This window comes from Octopus bimaculoides, chromosome 20 (genome assembly GCF_046866305.1).
Source record: "Octopus bimaculoides isolate indiv1 chromosome 20, ASM4686630v1, whole genome shotgun sequence".
Taxonomy (NCBI): domain Eukaryota; kingdom Metazoa; phylum Mollusca; class Cephalopoda; order Octopoda; family Octopodidae; genus Octopus; species Octopus bimaculoides.
The window spans coordinates 48,488,037-48,508,647 of NC_142947.1; the positions used below are offsets into that span (position 1 = coordinate 48,488,037).

General features: G+C 35.9%; 1 protein-coding gene and 1 long non-coding RNA gene across 13 annotated transcripts in view; one reads left to right on the forward strand and one right to left on the reverse strand.

Annotated features, from left to right (window-relative positions):
- LOC106882264 (phospholipid transfer protein C2CD2L) overlaps nt 1–20,611 on the reverse strand; it is a 90,263-nt gene that overhangs the window by 51,778 nt on the left and 17,874 nt on the right. The gene's annotated exons all lie outside the window — the stretch shown is intronic.
- Nucleotides 19,108–19,715, forward strand: LOC149131733 (uncharacterized). The gene is made up of 2 exons (XR_016237702.1): nt 19,108–19,240; nt 19,624–19,715. It is a non-coding gene; the product is annotated as an uncharacterized LOC149131733 (long non-coding RNA).

A 20,611-nucleotide genomic window follows, 5' to 3' on the forward strand; every position in this document is an offset into this window, starting at 1 on the left:
TGTCAGTGCTATTTTCACAAGATTCTACAGACATAACAGAGGCAGAACATGGAAGATTCTACAGATACATAACTGGAACATGGTTCTGGCCAGTTTATAGTTGCTGTTGTTTTATTACAGGCTTGGAAATAGAGAAAAAGAGCCTACACTTTACTTGTCTTGGGGCACAATCAATTTAGAAACGTTTCTGGTATTTATCTATTGTGTCTAAACAAGATATTTGTTTAGTCTATACACTGGATATTATAACACTATAGTCTAATTTTAGACATTATAACAGTTATAATATCTGTGTTATAATGTGTTACTACTACTACTACTACTGTGCTACTACATTTATATATTTGATATGGCACCAAATGAATAAATCAATAAGACTACAAAGAAGTTAAGTTTATGAAAGATAAATATTAGCACTATAGTTTATTCCCAATGTCTAATTGATGTCTTAAAGCCTTCAGCAATCTCGCTTAGGTAAGTTACAGGTAATGAATGGAATATTTCTAGATTTTCTACAATTCTCATATTTCTTCTGCTATTATATGACTCAGAGTCTGTTTTATGAAAAAAGAAATCATGTAGAATCAGAAGGGAAGAAAAGCAGTTTTTTTTAGTTACGTGTCAGAAACATTAAGCGCTTCAATGACGTTTGGTTTGGAGAGAATATTTAGACAGAAATTAACTAAACTTTGCAATGATCTTGTTGTATGCACACAATATATTGCCCAACATAGAACAAGTTTGGTCCCTCCTCAACCCCTGATGATTTCTAATGGTGATGCCACAGGCAGGGAATTAATTGCTCAACCCTTTCTTCTTTGGGCGTCAAAACAACATTTCAGCACCCATCACTCGCTTCTGTAGTGTTTATACACAAGTTTCATTTTACAACAACCGCAATCTACATTGGATGTTATAATACTTGTATATTAGATGTTATAACACTATACATATGTATATCAGAGAGAGAGAGAGGGGGGGGCAACTCATTTTTTTTATATATTAAAAATAATATAACAAACTATAGAGAAGTGAGCAAGCAGAAAAATAAAGTAGGTGGTTACCAGAGAGAAAATCCTTTATTTCCATAACAATAGAAAAAAGTATTTGGAAATCTGCTATATAAATGTAGGCTATATATGTAACTGTTATGATAGAGTACATTTTGGCTACATGTTAACTACATGTTGACTCCATTAAGTTTCCTTTTCTCCAGAATCTGTCCTGCTGTCAAAGTTTAGAAATCCTTATTTCTCATTTGAAATGTGTCAGTATGGCAGAAATAACAGAGCAATGGTCTATACGTCTTATAGTACTTCGTTTTGGTTCTCTGTCTTGAATTTAATCCCATTTCATAGGGGCTGAAACTGTCTTTCCTCATTTGTGGTTGGGTGGTGGTCAGTACAGTGAGTAAGGACATAGTCTGCTGTGAATTCAACCCATTCAACCCTTACTTATACTCCTACGTTCCTAAACTTCTCTGCAACAGCTTTCAGGTTGCATGTGAATTTCAATATGCCATGTTATATATAATAATAATAATAATAATAATAATAATAATAATCATCATCATAATCATCATAATAATAATTAATCTTTTCTTCTATAGGCACAAAGCCTGAAATTTTAGCGGGGTTAGGTGATTACATTGACCCCAGTGTTCAAGTGATACTTGTTTTATTGACTGCAAAATGATAAAAGGCGAAGTCGACTTAGGCAGAATTATTATTATAACAACAACAACACTGCCACCGCCATCACCACTACCACCAAGAACAACAACAACAACAATGTTATAAACATTTCTTTTCTCTCCACATTATACATGTTGAGGATATTTCAAGATTTAGAATTATCTATCAAGCATCAAAAATATTATCTTAATTAATTCTGACAATTACTACTAATTAATGGAAATAAGCCAATCCTTAACCAAACAAAATATTTCAATGATTTTATTTTCATTGCTGGAACTTGTAATTAATTAAATATAGGACAAAAATCTGCATAAATACTTTCTTCTTAGACTTCTTGAGATGTACCAACAGGTTTTAACACAGCATCACTCAAGGCAATCAAATGATGGGTTTTAGTTGTTAATTGTTGGCTCAAAGTCAATGACACAGCTTCATTCAATTTTCTTCTGAGTATGTGTTTCTTATTGGTAGATTGGAAACTAGTTTTAATGCTAAGGAGTATGGTTAACTAGATCAACCCTGTGATGTTATTTGTTTCTATGCAATCAACTTTGAAAGAATGAACTTTTACTTTTATAAGTAAAATCTGAAATAAGAAATGCAAGTGAACCAAAGTAAATATTAGTCACATTTAACCCAAAGTTTCATAATCTCACCTCCAGGTTTAATTTTATATCTTATTAGAGAACTGTTAACTCCTTTAAAACAATATAGATAGCTATTCAAGCTTCCTAGTGGACTCTGCTTATTAGTGGGACATCACCGAGACAAGTAGAAAAGTTTAAGTGTCTTGGGACTGTATTGAAGAGTAACGGGAAGCAGGAAACTGAATTATATTCTGAAATTGCAGGTGCTGGTACAGTAGGTACTATGGGGAGGTACAACCTACTATAGTAAGTAGTTGCAACACTAATTAAATAAAGATTGTTTCAATAAGTAAAACACTGAGTTCAAACCCCACCACAGCTTTAAATGTGTGTGTGTGATGGTGATATTACATTAATGTTGCCCTTTAAAAAAAAATGAACTTCTCAATACCCTTATCCTGCTTTCTTCTGCTGTTAGAATTGTTAACCAACTGCAGAGAGATTCTTCAAGTCAAGTGATGGGTATTATTTTACTTGTTGAACTTTATTAATCTTTCACAGATTCAGAACACAACAGAAGCATTATGGCTTAATTCTTTGGACGTATCTCAGCATCGTCACCCTGATATCAAACACTTTTCTGTCTCAGCCACTTCCATAATACTTCTTTTCCTAAATTCTCTTCCATCTCTTCACTGATCTTAGCAGTTTCTCTCCTGATTAACTATTTTCTTGATGAGTCATTGTACAAAATATTTACCATCAAGTGTTGTCTATATTCAATTTCTTTGGTCCTCAGAGAATTATATGTGCCATTCTTGTCATTTGTTTATAAAGTCAAGACCAACTTAACTCTGTCTAACCTTTACTTTCAAATCATGTATTAAACTTACATTACATAAAGACATTTTTTAAATACACACTTCTGGAGAAATGACAAACATTTGACAGGTAATCAACCCTTTACAGGTAATCAATGAAAATCTATAATATCAGGCTACAGGTACACAATAACAGACACAAACTCGTCCTTCCATCAACCCCAACACTTCCTCCATCTTCCTCTCTGATGTTGCTCAACAGTTTGCTTGGTTTTCTTATGTTTCTTTTACCAGGGTTTTTATCATATGATGATGATGATATTCAATAGGGGTGTGTGGGAGATTATATTCATTAATGAAGTTACTTCATTTTCCATCTTTTACACACAACTGCTTAGTTGGCTGTCTTTCCTAACCCGATCTCTCAATATTCTCACCTTAGAAGGTAAAAACAATTTTCTAGCCATCATTTACATCCAATGAGTACATTTTAAGACTGGAACCCCAACAGAGTGCAGATGCAATTACTATGGCACTTACAACAAATTTTCTAATTTTTCCAAATCATGTCTGACATTTATTTCTTTCATCTTGCACTTTCCATTAAATACAATATATTTTTAACAAAATCATCCTTCCATATACAATTATGGTGCTTCAGCTGCTGCTGCTGCTGATGATGATGATCATCAGCATCAATATTATTGACTTTTTTCATGGATTTATTTTATTGTACCTGTGGTTACTTTGGTGTTATTTTTGTTGTTATATAGACGTACAATGAAAGTTGTGCTATAATATTGAGAGGGGATTGTGTAAAATCTCAGTTATATGTTGTGTGCATTAAGCTGTACCACTGAACTGTGGGATGTGTTCTGTGTCTACCAGAGGTATATTTTGGACTCTGTGCTCTGGTTTACTTTGTAGTCATCTTTATTTCAATTTCAAAATCCTTCACCTTGACAGCTTTTCAGCTTCTTTCCAGGCAGTGGTTTTGTCAGAAGGGATTGAGATGCTTATCAGAACAATGATCCTTGATAATTATACTCTATCATTATTATTATTATTATTATTATTATTATCATTTTTATTCATATTCTTTTTTTCTTTCCTTTCTTCTTCAAATTATCAATATTAAGTTTCAACCCTTCCTACAGCTCAGAGACGTTACACTTTCCTCAACACATGTGCTGTTTCCAAATATTGCTGCTAACTGTGTATTTCCTATGAAGTTTGATATTTGCAGCTTTTCATGCCAGAATAATGCTTTCTTTGAGACGGTCCCAAATGCACCAGTCACGATAGGATCACACTCACTTTCCAGGCTCTGTGGATGTATTCCACTTCCAATGATGGGTCTCAGTACTCTTCTGGACTTTCTCAATGTCTGTCTTCCCACTATTCTGGTCTGCAGGTATGGCTATGTTGATGAAGATCCATTCTTTGGATTCCTTCTGTAAGACAGTGATATCTAGTTGGTTATGTTGCAGCTTTTTATCTGTGTAGATTGGCACATCCTATGTGAGATTCACCCAATCATTCTCTGTTACTGGCAAACGTATTTTGTACTTATTATTATTATTATTATTATTATTATTACCTCTGCCTCAGCAAAGGCAGAGGTATTGTTTTCAGTCGTGTTTTCAGACAAGATATCTCAAGAACTGCTGGAGGGATTCGGATAAAATTTTCAGGGATGTTTGGCCTTGTGACTGGCATGAAGTGATTAGATTTTGGGATCAATCTGGTACCGGACAAGGATTCTGGATTATTTTTCCTGTTTGTTTGCTTAATTTTTGAGAGTGGTCGGGTTCATTTTTAGTATTCTCGTTTGTGAGAGCAATCGAGTTTATTTCAGATATTCTCATTTTAAAAATCATCCCTGGTTAATCATTGAGAGGATGTTGGTGTTGCCTTGGTAGAGGTTTGCACTCTCTGAGTGCTCTTGTTATCATTATTATTATTATTATTATTATTATTATTATTATTACTATTATTATCATTATTATTACTATTATTATCATTATTATTACTATTATTATTTCATATAACCCAACAGATTAAACTGTTGGAAAGAAAGATTCCTAAAATCAGGTTACAACAAGTAACCTTAGATGCTAAGAATCTTAAATGTTCCTAATAACACTGTTTTCTGGAGTTGCACTAAACTAGGTTTTATGCCTATTTCCTCTATCCATCTGTTCAAATCCTTAAGGATAATTCCTAATGCACTTATAATCACAGGAATACATTTTTTCATCTGGACTTTCTATAAATAATTTAACTCAATGGCTAGGTCCTGGTACTTTGCTATTTTCTCTATACCTCTCATATTGATTTTCTCATCATTTGGAACTCTAAAGTCAATTATCTGATACTTTCTATTCTCTTTGTCTACTACTACTACTACTACTACTACTACTACTACTACTACTACTACTATTATCAGTACTACCATGTCACCAAAGATTTAATCTTTGGACTTGCTTGCATCATCTCCACTGTAGAGTACGATGAAGAGGGGTGGGGATGATTGATAGCAAATAAGAATGATGGATGGAACAGATGTCAAATGGGAGAGTGGGGGAGAGAGAGTGGTGACTGGCAATAGAGAAATGGTTTGTAGCAACAAGTCCTAATTTCATTATTTATAGCTTCAGAATAATACAGTAGATAGGAGAGTGATGGAGGGATTAACTGACAGGTAGATGAAGGTTGGGGTTAAAGGTTGCAAAAGATTTTGAAGAGGAGTGAGTGATGGATAAAATAGATGTGGTGGGCATGGTAATTATACTTGTTTATTCTTTTCAGACATTCCTTTAAATGCTGTTGTGGCTTGAATAGAACACACACACACACACACACACACACACACACACACACACACACACACACACACACACACACACACACACACACACACACACACACACACTTTACAAAGAAACCAATATGTGTGAGAAGTGTCAATTGTTACAAGTTACTTTCAAATGTTTGCATCCAGACTTGATTGTTATATGTAAAACACAAGATTCAAAGAAAATGTGAAGTTTATTTTCTCATTACAAAATCAAAAAAATTAAATAATTGAAAAAAAGAAAAACATTTTATTTGTACAAAGACTTTCATTTGTTTGTTTCTAAGAAATGAGAAAATTTCATTAAATAAAACACTTGTAGCTACTAAAAACCAGCTGAACCTAACTGATTAAGCAATCAATAATGCCATTTAATTTCATGACATTTGGGAAAAAGGTTAAGAAATAGTTTTTTTGACGTAAAGAGAAAAAAAATAATAATCTGAAAATATTTTAGAAGAGTCACCTGTTGATACTGACCCTAAATTGAAAAGATATCTTGTGAATATTTTGGTGTGTCTCATTGTTGAGGAAGGACAAACCTATAACCTTTGATAAAAATCTCCTTGACTTGAAGGTAAGAATTATTTTGAAATGTTTCAAAGATTAAAACAAAACACTTGACTAGTAAATAAGTTTTCAAAAAGAAGAAACAGCAATATTTTAAATCAATGGTGATTTATTTCTCAGTCGTGTTTTCCTTGCATACTTGATAAAATCCAGGTCTATAAGGTCTATATTAACAGATTAATTAGCAAATTTGATGGCTTTATCAAGTAGGAGTCGAAATCATATTATGTTTAAATGTGATAGTCACACTCTTGATAAATTTAGGAAACAACCTATTTCTACCTTTAGTCAATGAGACCTTAAAATCACATTGGCTACTAATCTTACTTATTAAAACTGAAAATGTCTGTGTGTGTGTGTGTGTGTGCGTGTATCGGTATGTCCTCATTTTGCGCCAAAACGGCTCAACTGATTTTTCTTAAACTTCACACGCACATTGCTTATGTGTCTGGGGAGGTTTTAAGTATAAATTGATTTCAAAAAAATGTTGAGGTAAAAATATATGACACCCTAGGCATAACACCAACTTGAACATCTGACTTGTCTCTTGAGGTCTCTGAGTGAAACTTGGAGCCAAATTGTACAAATACAAAGCAAAAGTCAAACATAAATAATAATAGTAATAATAATAATAATAATAGATACCACACTCCTGGATAATAAGAACACTGGAAATGCATGAAGTAGCAGAGAATATGAGAAGCCTTATATGGAATAGCATGAAATACTGGAGAACAGAATTGACAGCAGGGAAGCAAGTATTAGGAGAGATGAAAATCAAGAGAGGAATCTTCCAGGGAGACAGTGTGTCCCCACTGATATTTGTACTCGGAATGATCCCCTTGAGTGAAATACTACAAAAAACAAAATTGGGGTATATGATCTGGGAAGAGGTAAGGGAAAACTAAACCATTTGCTATTCATGGATGACCTGAAGCTATTCACAAAAACTGAGACAGGCTAGTCCAGTATGTAGTCCAGTATTTTCTCCAAAGATATTAAGATGGAGTTTGGACTCTCAAAATGTGCTACGATGGTAATGAGATGCAGAAAGCTTGCCAGGACAGAAGGCATATGGTTGCCAAGTGGTGAAATAATGAAGGCAATTCAACCTCAATCCAGCTATAAATACCTGGGAATACTTGAGGCAGATGGAATCAAACACCATGACATGAAAGAAAACACAAAAAGAGAGTACCTGTGGTGAGTGAGAAAAATATTGGCTTCAAAGCTGAATGCCAGAAACATAATTTCGGCAATAAACTCGTGCACAGTCGCAGTAGCTTGGTATGGCACTAGAATCCTGAAGTGGATAGAGGAGGAGGAGCTAAAGGAGATGGACAGGATGTCAAGAAAGCTCTTAACGATGCATGGAACCCATCATCCACATGCAGATTCTGATCGCCTATACATGAAAAGAGCAAATGGAAGAAAAGGGCTGATAAGTGTGGAAGACTGCATGCATATCAAACTCATGAGTTTTATGAAATACCTAGCCCAAAGTAAGGAAACTTTGCTAGTGACAGGAACGAGGGAGTATTGAGAGTAGAGAAAAAAGGGAGAACAAAGTACAAAAAGGACATGAAGAAGAATTATGCAAGAAGGGACTACACAATCAACTCCATAAAGCTACAACAGAAGTTGCTGGTAAAATAGGTGGGATTGGCTGATGAAAGGAATCCTAAAAAAGGGACCGAGAGCACTATACTGGCAGTGCAAGACCAAGCTTTGGCCACAAACTGGAGGGTCAACCTCAGGAATGAGCAAGTGTCTGCGGTGTGGCATATCTGCAATAGAGGGGAAGAAACCATTGCCAATATCACGAACAAATGCCCTAGATTTGCCCAAAACCACTACAAGGTGTGGCGACACGACCAGGTAGTGAAAGTGCTCCGTTGGAAACTGTAAAAAGTGGGGGCTAGAGAGAGGCAAAATGTGGTATGAGCACAAACTGCAGAGGGTGGTTGAGTTGGAGACCAGCAAAATCCTCTGGGATTTCCTAATCCAAATAAATCAGGTGCTAGAGTATAACAGACTGGGCCTAGTGGTGGTGGACAAGGTGCACCACATATGTTATATAGTTGATATTGCATGCCCCTTTGAACCACGAATATTCAAGAAGGAAGACGAAAAGATATATAGATACAATCCTCTTAAGTATGAACTAGCCTGGCTATGGAAAATGAAGAAGGTGAAGATAGTGCCAATTATTGTTGGATCCTTGGGAACAGTATCAGAAGGCATGAAGAGGAATATAAAGGAAATTGGAATCGAGTGCCCAGTAGAACTGTTACAAAAGGTTTGCCTCCTAGGCACGGCCAGAATAATCAGGAAAGTATTAAATAGTTGGAAAGAACGAATAGCATGGTACCATAAGCTGCAGGTAGTAAGCCTGCTACGCATGCAAGACTCCAGCAGTTCAAACAAAACCTGTGATAAAGAGATAATAATAATAATAGTAATAATAATAATAATAATAATAATAATAATAATAATAATAATATGCCAACACTATGGAATAACAACAGAAAAAAAGATGGACTATCAGGAGCATTCTAAGCACTTGAAAGACTACTGAAAACTTGTGGATACCTAAGGTTACAGGTAGTAACCCACTACCCCCATAAATCCTACCAGGAATAAGACTGAACCTGAGCCAAATGAAAATGATGATAATTGAAAGGAAGATGGAAGAGGGTTAATGTCAGTAGAAGACTACATGGAGTTAGCTGGAGTAGACAATGACTCCTATTTTGGTAATAGTGAAAAAAGTTTATCAAGAGCTGTTAGAGCCACAGTAGGACTTAGGGAATATTAGCCAAGAGTGCGGCTTCAAAATTACTGAACATCATCATCATCATGAACATGAACCAGAGGCTGTGACAGAGAATAAGAATTACAGGATCTTCAGGGAGTTCCCCATAAAGACTAGATATTATTATAGAGGAAAAAATAAATAGAAGGAGATTATAAACTTTGAATAGATAATAAAGAAATTGGGTTAAAATTGAGAAGTACCAGGACCTAGCCAGTGAGATGACATGACAGTGGAAGACTAATATCTGTGGCACAACACCAAAACTGCTGCCTTAGAGACTGAAAGATATTGGAATTGAGACTTGTCAACCTGCAGAAAAAACATCATCCAATCTTAAGGAAGACTTTTGACATCTGATGAGACTTGTCACCAAACCAGAAGATACAATGGAAGAGGTAAACCCAGGAAGACATGGGATGAGGTGGTGAATTATGATCTTTGGATGATAAGTATTGCAGAGGCAATGACAAGAGACTGAGCCTTTTGGCAATTTGCTGTGCCCGAGATGACACATGAAGCTAAGTAATTGAAGTTGTGACCAGTGTCATTGACACACAAAAGGCATCCAGTACATTCTGTGGAATGCTTGGTGTTAACCAGCTGCAGAAACCAAGGCTGGAGCAGACTGGAGCCTGGTGCAGCTCTCCATCTTTACCAGCCCAGTCGATGTACAAAATTTAAACTCAAAAATAGAGGCAGAAGTCATGTTGGTCACACAATGTTAACAAACAACTCATATTTACATCAGAAATTAATCATCTGATTCACTAATTATTATGTTATTCTTCAATTGAACAACATGAACCCAATAACAAGGTCAAAATGTAATTACAAGTTATGCTTTCTGATTGTAACCTGATACTCATCTCATTCAGCTGCGGAAACAGGAGGCTTATAAATACATTTGATGGATGCAAAAATAAGAAAAAGAATAAATAAAGGGGAGTAAAAAAAAAAAAAAAACATCCAGAGTGTACTAAGTTTATGCTCTGGCAAAATAGAAGGGAAAGCCTTTTACATTGTGACCAGTGTTGCATATCAACACCCAATAGTCTGGTCAATCATGTGACACACACACACACCTCCAATACCTTTACACTTTCACAGACACACATACAGATATATAACTGAAATTATTCAAGTAATGTCCCCTATCCAATAAGTCAGTAATGTTAACTCTACTGGAAGACATTGAGACAGCTAAATATCTTAATTAGTGTAGATTTTAAAAAATTACTTTTCACATCTTTCTTTATTCCATAACATTTCTATAATCAATGATTAATTGAGAACTAATTAAGAATTAATTCTATCTCTACATGCAGTTAGCATAGTGGGGAATTCACACACATTTTTTAAATTTTTGTTAATAAATATATTATGAAGATATATTACATGGCTAATTCACAATGTGTGTGCATGTGTGTGTGTGTGTGTGTGTGTGTGTGTGTGTGTGTGTGAGAGAGAGAGAGAGAGAGAGAGAGAGAGAGAGAGAGAGAGAGAGAGAGAGAGAGAGAGAGAGAGAGAGAGAGAGAGAGAGAGAGAGAGAGAGAGAGAGAGAGAGAGAGAGAGAGAGAGAGAGAGAGAGAATGTGTGTGTGTGTGTGTGTGAGAGAGAGAAAGAGAATGTGTGTGTGTGTGTGTGGTGAGAGAGAGAGAAAGAGAATGTGTGTGTGTGTGTGTGTGTGAGAGAGAGAAAGAGAATGTGTGTGTGTGTGTGTGTGTGAGAGAGAGAAAGAGAATGTGTGTGTGTGTGAGAGAGAGAGAGAGAGAGAGAGAGAGAGAGAGAGAGAGAGAGAGAGAGAATGTGTGTGTGTGTGAGAGAGAGAAAGAGAATGTGTGTGAGAGAAAGAGAATGTGTGTGTGTGTGAGAGAAAGAGAATGTGTGTGTGTGTGTGTGAGAGAAAGAGAATGTGTGTGTGTGTGTGAGAGAGAAAGAGAATGTGTGTGTGTGTGTGAGAGAGAGAGAGAGAGAGAGAGATGTAAAGAAATGGCTTCAGTTGTGAAATTGAGTGCTTGTTTGTGTTGTGTGTGGAAGTTAATAGCAATAACTGGGAAGGGTGTTGTTGTTGGGTAATATTCTGACAGTGTCATGGAAAAAGGAGGGATTGATTAAACAGAGAAACCAACAGAATTATAGACTTCATACATGACTTGTGTACACAATTAATAAATGATTTTCTTTTTCATGAATTAATATTCAAGACATTGAAGCTTTCCAAATATAATGATTGCACTTTTTAAACTTTTTTAAACAAATATTGGATATATGCCTACATACATATATGAGAGGAGAGAGATAGAAAAAAGAAACACATACATATACGTGTATGATATATATCTACATATTTCAAATGATTATATATATCTATATATACACACACACACACATATATATCTTAAATGATGATGATAATATATATATATAGGTGTGTGTGTGTGTGTGTGTGTGTATGTATGCAGATATGTTCATTAAAAGCCATTGTATATCTATCTTCTTCTTTCACTTGTTTCAGTCATCAGACTGTCTCCCTGCTGAGGCAATGCCTTAAACAATTTTAATCAAACGAACCAACCCCACAACTTTTTTTCTTTTTTTTTTCTGTTAAATCCTGGTACTTATACCATCGTCATTGTCATCATTCCAGATGAACAAAATCAAGGCAGGAAATTCAAAAGAGGGATACAATGTCAAACTCCCTCCTTCACCAAAAGCCAACCACATAGAATTGGTCAATTAAAAGGTGATTATACTGGTGGTGCCCCAGCATGACTACAGCCTTAGGGCTGAAACATACAAAAGAATAAAAGAAAAAGATTATATATTATTTATTATTTATTTATTATATATGTATATATTATTTATTACACACACACACACACACACACCACACACACACACACACATATAGCAAGGTCTAGCATTGAAAGGCCTTAGAGTCAATCTAGCAAAAACCTAATTCTTAGCAAGTAGGAAGGCAGACAAATCACAAACCCCTTCAAGTAGATGGCCCTGCTCGATCTGTAGAAAAGGCATAGGAAGAAACTCCATAAGATGTACCCAGTGTAAGCTATGGGCACATAAGAGGTGCAGCAATATCAAAGGGAGGCTAACTGGAAAGATAGTTTTTGTGTGTGGCAGATGCACAGGGGCAATAAACACTGAAAATGTGCAAAAAACAGCTTCTGTCACATGCCAGGGGGAATAACTAGAAGTTGATAGTTTCCATTACCTAGGTGACCAAAGGGGGTGGAGTGGATGCTCTGAGAGCATAGCTGCAAGAATAAGAATAGCCTGGGCAAAGTTCAGAGAGCTTTGTTACCTCTGTGGGTAACAGCCATGCTACACAGCAGTGAAACATGGGCTGTGACTACTGAAGGCATGTTTAGGCTTGAAAGAAATGAAGCCAGTCTACTAGTGTACCAAGCCAGCAGAAAGATATAATCCCGAGGGAGAGGAGGATTCTAATGAGACGACAAGCAAAACTCTCAAATCGTCTAAATGGGCCACTAAATGATAACAAACGATCCTACTTCAAACGAACACTGCTTGGGATCGAAAACGAACTCAAATGCTCTCATGAAAAGGGGAGGGTAGAAAAGGAGGCCAGGGCTGTCAAAAATATTAAGACAAACCCTAAAGTCTTCTATAAATATGCAAAAGAAACTGCTTCAGTATGGTACAGAATAGGGCCACTACTTGAAGAAAATGGTTCACCAACTGCAGACCCCCAGAGGATCAGTGAATTACTGAATGTGCAATACAAGAGTGCTTTGGAAACTTGCAAGTAGTTATGCCTGTTGAGTTCTTTGGCTCCACAAATCTACACAACAAAATGGCAATTATTGAAAGCATCAAAATAGAGGAAACTGATGTGATATCAGCCATTAATGAGATGAGCTCAAACCCAGCCACAGGCCCTGATGGATTCCCAGCAATCCTTCTAAAGAAATGCAAAGGAGCTCTAGCTAGACAACTTCAGATTCTCTTCTAGAGCTTCCTCACAACAGGGAAACTTCCCAAAAAGTTAATGGAAGGCATTATATGCCCTATCCATAAGGGAGGTAGCAGAGCAGATGCTAAGAATTATAGACCTGTCTCTCAAACTTCCCATGTCAGCAAAGTCATGTCTCTCCATTTATAAAGACCACAAATGGCAAAACTTATCATCTGAGTCACTTGCTCAAAAAGATATAATGTTATATTTATAGACAAAACAACAATTTGAACGATTAGTTTCAGAGTAAAATCTCCCCTCTGTTTCTGTTTTCAAATTCTAGTCTTTCCTTGACATAAATTCTTTATCAAACGACTTCATTTTAAAATCTTATTAAATGCCGCAAGGAAAAGTATCTCTGTGAACTTTAAAAGAGCAGCTTTAGTCTACATTTGTGGTAACTATTAATAGATATTAATCTAGCTGAAACTAACCTAATCAATGAAAAGTTATTTTATACAATGGCAACAATTGATTTCTGATTGATACATAGTCCAGGCAAATCAATGACATTGAAAATACATTACATTTGATTAAGAAAGGAAACAAATCAATGATTTGAAAGGTTACTTTCCAAACCCCTCTTTCAATATTTGATTAAATTAGCATCAAGTTTGGATTACAAATACACTTAACTGTTTCAGAGACAAAGCAAATGAAATATTTCTAAACTGGATACATTTCGTGCAAAAGATAGATTGCTGTTGGTCATTTTACTAGAGTATGTTTATAGCAAACAGATCTCAGAGCAACTAAAATATACAATAAAGATACTGACATTTCTCAGACTAGCCTTGGGGACTGCTGTATCCTAATTTATAGTAGTATGACACAGAGAGAGAGAGAGAGAGAGAGAGATAGAGAGAGAGAGAGATGTTACCAACTGTTTATGCAATGGTGTGATAGGGAAAGAGATGTTGCTATTTATACAATGGTATAAACAGTATGTAACATCTCTTTCCTTGCTCCATTCTGTTTACTGACCGGTGAGATTGTCAGCAATTACAGAAGCACATAAGCCTTGCTTTATGCGTGCATGTTTATAAACCAACAACATGGATTAGCTTTTGGTTCCGACTCTACCGACGATTGCCAACACTGACCATCTTTGCTCATCAAATATTCTAGTGATTATATTTAATTATCTCATCAACATAAAAGCCCTTAAGACAAAATTCATGTTGTAATATCTTTGATGGAACAAGACATCATTTGAGAATGTTGTTGTGTACATATGTAGTTATTTGTCATTGTCTGCATTGTTCATATCCCTCTACCTTATACCATGCTGAAGTGATCATCAAAATGGCTGTATGAAATATAGAAGCACTAACCTTAATAAACTGGTCGATATAGATTAAAAGATCACAGAATTGCAATAAAGAAGGATCAGATAACCAATAGGAATTAAATGGTGTGCTACTTATAAAAGTGAACCTAATTAGCAAGATGTATTAGAACATAAAAACGTAAAACCACAAATGTTTAGAAAAATCTGAAATCGATCGTCCAAACAATTGTTGGTTAAGGACTTTGATAGTAGTAGCTCTGTTTTAACAAGCTGTGAAAGTGAAATATTAAAATCAATGTTGTTGTTTTCTTCAAAATAATCGTAAATAAATACGCACACACACATCAATTTATCTTTCTATGGATCAAACTCTAATGGGTTTTGTTAAATCAGACCCTGGATTAAGAGCAACAGGGTGGTAGTGTTCAAAATTGCCTTCTTTACAATTAAGAAATAAATACAGTGAAAAGAATAGAAATGAAAAAAAAAACAAAACAATTTAATGATTTTAAATTTCAAAAGCATTTTCCTATACAGTACAATCTGTATAAATTTATAAAACAAAAACAACACCAATCGGTAAGTGACTCTTGTAAATATAATGCCTTTAGGTGTTGGGTTGGAGTTCAAAGACTGCATGGCTCAGGACCCTGAAGTGGGTCCAGGAGGGAATAACCTAAGTCTAAAGATGGTTGCTTCTGATAGTGTACCAGGGAGGAGGTGTCTGAGGACTATCTCCATTACCCTCTGGGATGGTCATGGATCTATATGGGTTGGTCTCTGTTTTCTATGTGTGTGTGTATTTCTAAACTTATATGCATGTATATATATGCATGTATATATATATATGCATGTATATATATGCATGTATATATATGTCTCTGTAGATGTGCTTCTATGTGTGTGTATGTTTTTTGCTTTACTCCAGTTCAATGTGCTGGAAAATACATGTCTTCAAAAAGGTAGGACCCATTGGATAATGTAGCCCTAAATATATTATGACTGAATAAAAGACAGGATGGTCATGGCTGGGATGTTTTTGATTATAAACAAAAATAACATTTCACATAATCAACTCTGTAACATAAATTCCATAGGAAATGACTTATTAGTTTGGCATAATTTCTTGCACTGAAGTATACCTACGAGAGAGAGAGAGAGAGAGACAGAGAGAGAGAGACAGAGAGAGAGAAAGAGAGAAAGAGAGAGAGAGAGAGAGAGAGAGAGAAAGAGAGAAAGAGAGAGAGAGAAAGAGAGAAAGAGAGAGAGAGTGGGGATGGGGTGTGCCTCCATTGTCTCACCATAACATGTATGGCAGTACATGGAACCTACTTCTTCTTTCTCCAGCAAATAGTTTGACATCTACCTGGCTGAATTGTACAAGGTGGCTCCAGTGACACAGTTGTTGGTTCTGCCAAAGTAATGAGCTGAGCAACTGAAGTGTGGTCTCTACACTTGCTCCCAACCATTGCAGGACTACTTCTGTATTTTAGACGAACTCTCAGTTTATCATTGTCTTCTGCTTCATTCCTCAACGAATGAACGCATCTCTTATGAAAGGTCACCGAGAATAGACAAAACAACAACCATAAACACTAGAAAGATTAAGATGTGATATCTGCAGAGAAGATATTTTCTCTGAAAATAGAACACAGGTATAAAATATCATTCTTACATCTGATAGGAATCAAACTATTTCATAAAGCAATGTTTGTGTTAAATGAAATCTCTTCATCCTCGAATCAAAAGAAACCAGAGGCAAACGGCATCATTAAAAAAAAGTTACTTTTCGGTAATTTGTTTTAAACCTTCTGGATATTTGTTATAGAAATGAAAATTACAAATATTAATCACATTTTTATTGCTGAATTTTATATATTTGATGTTGTGGATATATCTAAATGTTGCTGTTGTTGGTAAGATTCCATCTCAAATTAATATAGCAACAACACTGTGACAATGACAAAATAGCAACACTAATACAGTAGCAATGGGGAAATAGCAACATCAACACTGTAGTCCAGAAGAAATAGAAAAAGGTAACAGTGTAGCTATGAAGAAACAGCAACAGTGTAGCTCTGAAGAAGTAGCAACAGCAACGCTGTGGCTATGGAGGAATAGCAACAACAATACAGTAGTTCTGAAGAAGTAGCAACAGCAACAATGTTATAGTTCTGAAGAAATAGCAACAGCAACAATGTTATAGTTCGGAAGAAATAGCAACAATATTGTAGTTACGAAGAAATAACAGCAGCAACATTGTAATTCTGAAGAAATAACAAACTGCAATAATGTAGTTCTGTGTCACCCCCATCCACTAATCCACCCCTGCCAGTAAATATTCTAAAGTTATTTTTGTAATATATTCTAATTTATTACTATTGAGACAATAAATCTATAGTGCAGGAGGAATTGGTACCACCATGACAGAAGCACACCAGAATCAGTGTGAAGCTAAGGAAAGCTGAGGATTTTATTATTTTCCTTCCAAATCAATCAATAATCAAATGAACATTTTATATAAAAACCATTTTACGGCAAAGTCAGAATTAGAGGAGAAACGCTATTCAGTTAATAGCTTGATATGGCTGGCTTTGAGTCTGTTAACAGCAATATGAATATAGAGCAGTGATGATGATGATGATGATGATGATGATGATGACGATGATGATAGTAATGGTTTCAAATTTTGGCACAAGGTCAGAAGTTTTTGCAGGAAGGAGGTAGTTGGTTACATTAGCCTCAGTACTTAACTGGTATTTATTTTTAATGACCCCCAAAAAGAGGATAGGCAATGTCATTCAAATTTTGGGACAAGGCCAGCAATTCAGGGAGGGGTAAGTCGATGGCATCGACCCCACTACTCAACTGGTCCTTATTTTATCAACCCTGAAAGGATGAAAGGCAAAGTCAGCCTCAGCGGAATTTGAACTCAGAACGTGAAGAGGGATGAAATGCTGCAAAGCATTTTGCCTGGCGTGCTAACAATTCTGTCAGCTCTCTGCCATAATGATGATGATGATGATGAGAAGAAGAAGAAGAAGAAGAAAATGAAGACAACAAAGAAAGAAGGAGCAAGAAATAATCAAATTTTAAATAAAAGAAAAAAGGAGAGAGAAAAAAGAAAAAAGATAGGAAGAAGAAAGAAGAAAATTAAAAAGCAAATGGAGAAAAGGAAAAGACAAAAAAATGAAAGGAAGAATAAGATAAAGACGCAAAGAATAAGAAAATGAAAACCATTTTGATATAAGTTTTAAAAGGAGGATTTGAAATTCTAATTGTAATAAAGAGTTGATAAAACCATAACTGGGCTTCGTGTATAACGTCATAGACAGCAGTTTGTCTCATAAACAATGGACTCATCCACTTGCTTCAACAACATAAAACTGTATACAACCTCACAAACTGCAGATAATTTGTGCTGACAAATGCCACTGTCAGTTTGCTGTGTGACCGGGTTTTATTGCAAGAATCTCACCTGTGCTTATGAACTTATTCAACCGTTTAATAAGTATTTCTGATGGTTCCATATCAGTGAATCTACCTCTACCACCATTGCCACTGCAGCAACACCACCACCACCACCACCAACAACAATAACAACAACAGCACCCACTACTACTACTACTACCACAACCAGCCCAGCAACAGAAATGGAAGATGGCAGCAAAGATTACTTGCAGCCTTGTTATTGTTCTTCCAACAGACAAAATAGAATCCAACAGAAACCACCCAAAACTCCATGGTTATTGTCACTAAACAAAGAATTATGCAGCAAATGGTGGTGGCCACCTCCACCAACAAGGAATTTGTGTTATGTGGAGATTCAAATTTCTTTGAAATAAAAAGAGTACATTGCTGCTTGGATGGGAAGACTCCCCACCACCACACACATATTTGTGTGCGTGTGTGTGTGTGCACACACATAAGTATTCTTGCATCTTTATGCATAGCATCATCATTTTCACATCCACCTTTCTACGCTTGTATGTGATAGATTTCCAATCCATGCCAATGTAGGAAGATCACCACAGTTCAAATAATTTCTAACTGGGAGCTGTTGCTTCCATTGAAAGGTGCTTCAACATGTTTGGTTTTCATGACAGGATGCTCTACCTATCACCAGCCACTTTACACAGTGTACTGGGCACCAACACTAGAGGAGTTAAATAGTCCTTGATGAGACAAACCAAAGGGATCTTACAATCCCATACTTCTGTGTGAGTGCATGCACACACACACATTTATATTAGTGCTAATAAATGGGAGACAGAATACTCAGTACCGGAGATAGAATATAGGTATTTTAATTCTGTTAGCTGAAACCACACACATTCTATAATAAAATGAAGAAGAGCTAAGAAGAACAATTTGCCTGATTCCCAACGTATAATCTGGACCATTTCAAATAAGATATTTTCACCTGGTATTTCCTTTTCACTCTTGATATTATCAATAAATAAGGAGATCACTGATGAAATCTGAAACAATCTTTTAAAACATTTATATAAACTATTTTAGAGAGAGCATTCTTTCAAGTTAAGAATAAGTAAATGTTTCAGACAACTGTTTACTTGTTATATTTATTCTCCAGTGTAGAAGGTAAACTTGCCAGAGCCTCTGGAAACTACTTACAATAAATATTTACATTACCAGGAAGCAGTAGCCAGATGTTAGTTTATGCATGCGTGTGTGTGTGTGTGTGTGTATGTGTGTGTGTGTGTGCGCGTGCATGTATTTTTTATATATGTAGTTTATACACTTTTATACTCAGTTTTACATTTATATATGTAATTTTATATATTATTTACATATCAAGTTAGTTTCTGTTTAAACAATAAATAAAATTTATACTAAATCATAATCAAATTTCAGAGTAAAATAAGTTTTACAATATTTCTCCATTTCTTAAATATGCTTTTACAGTCAAAGTTTAAATTTTCTTGTGTTTTTCTTTACTCTCATTGTTTTTTTCTTTCTTACAGACCATTCTGGAGTACAGACACAGCTGTATGGTTATGGAATTTACTTTCTAACCACATTGTCTTGAGTTCTAACTCACTGCAGGGCACCTTGGGCAAGTATCTTTCATTTTAGCCTCAGGCATGCCAGTACTTTGTGGGTGGAATTAGTTGAAGGAAACTGTTTGGAAGCTTTTGCATGCAACACACACACACACACACACACACACACATACACACACACACACACATATGTTTTCCTGAATACTTATGAACACTTATTTCCAGCACGAGTCCCAATACTATGCTGCTTGCGTCACACCACATGATCTCTGGCTTTGTATCAGGCATGTTCCAGCTGCCCTTCACTGGATCTTCCACTTGCCCTCTCTCTGAGACCTTTTGCATCATCACCATTGTCTTCTCTCCAGTTTAATCCTTCTGCTCACCTTTTGACATAGCTACATGCGGTTCAGAGCCATCCTGTGACAGGCTAGTGACCCATCAACTTCCCACACATTGAGAACAGCTCTCGCCAATTCATATTCCAATTTAGGTCTGGGATCTCGTTCCCTCTGTGAAACACTAGCCTACCCACTTTGTCTCTTTCGAGCCTGAACCCCAGCACTGTACCTCCCTCTATAGCCTCTGGCAGTTTTGTTGTCAGCCCAAACCCCCTAAGAGAGTCCACAATTCCCTTTACCAATGCTACTTTCTCATCTACCAGGATATCATCAATATATGAGCTGGCAGCCTTATCCACTTTGGCCTCTTTGCCCAAAGCCACCTTGAGGACCTTTGCCATGATCTTCAGTGCCAAATTCAGGCCAAAACCTAGTTGAGTCAGGCATACTGAACCTTATTGCAACCATTGTAATGTAGTTGCAGGGCCAGGTATATAACTAAACACACTAGTCAGTTTGGCTGATAGAAAATTTCACTTCTACTTCACAAGTGAGTTGTTAATAATTAACACAATTAATTGTACATAGGATACAATTATTGGGAGGCA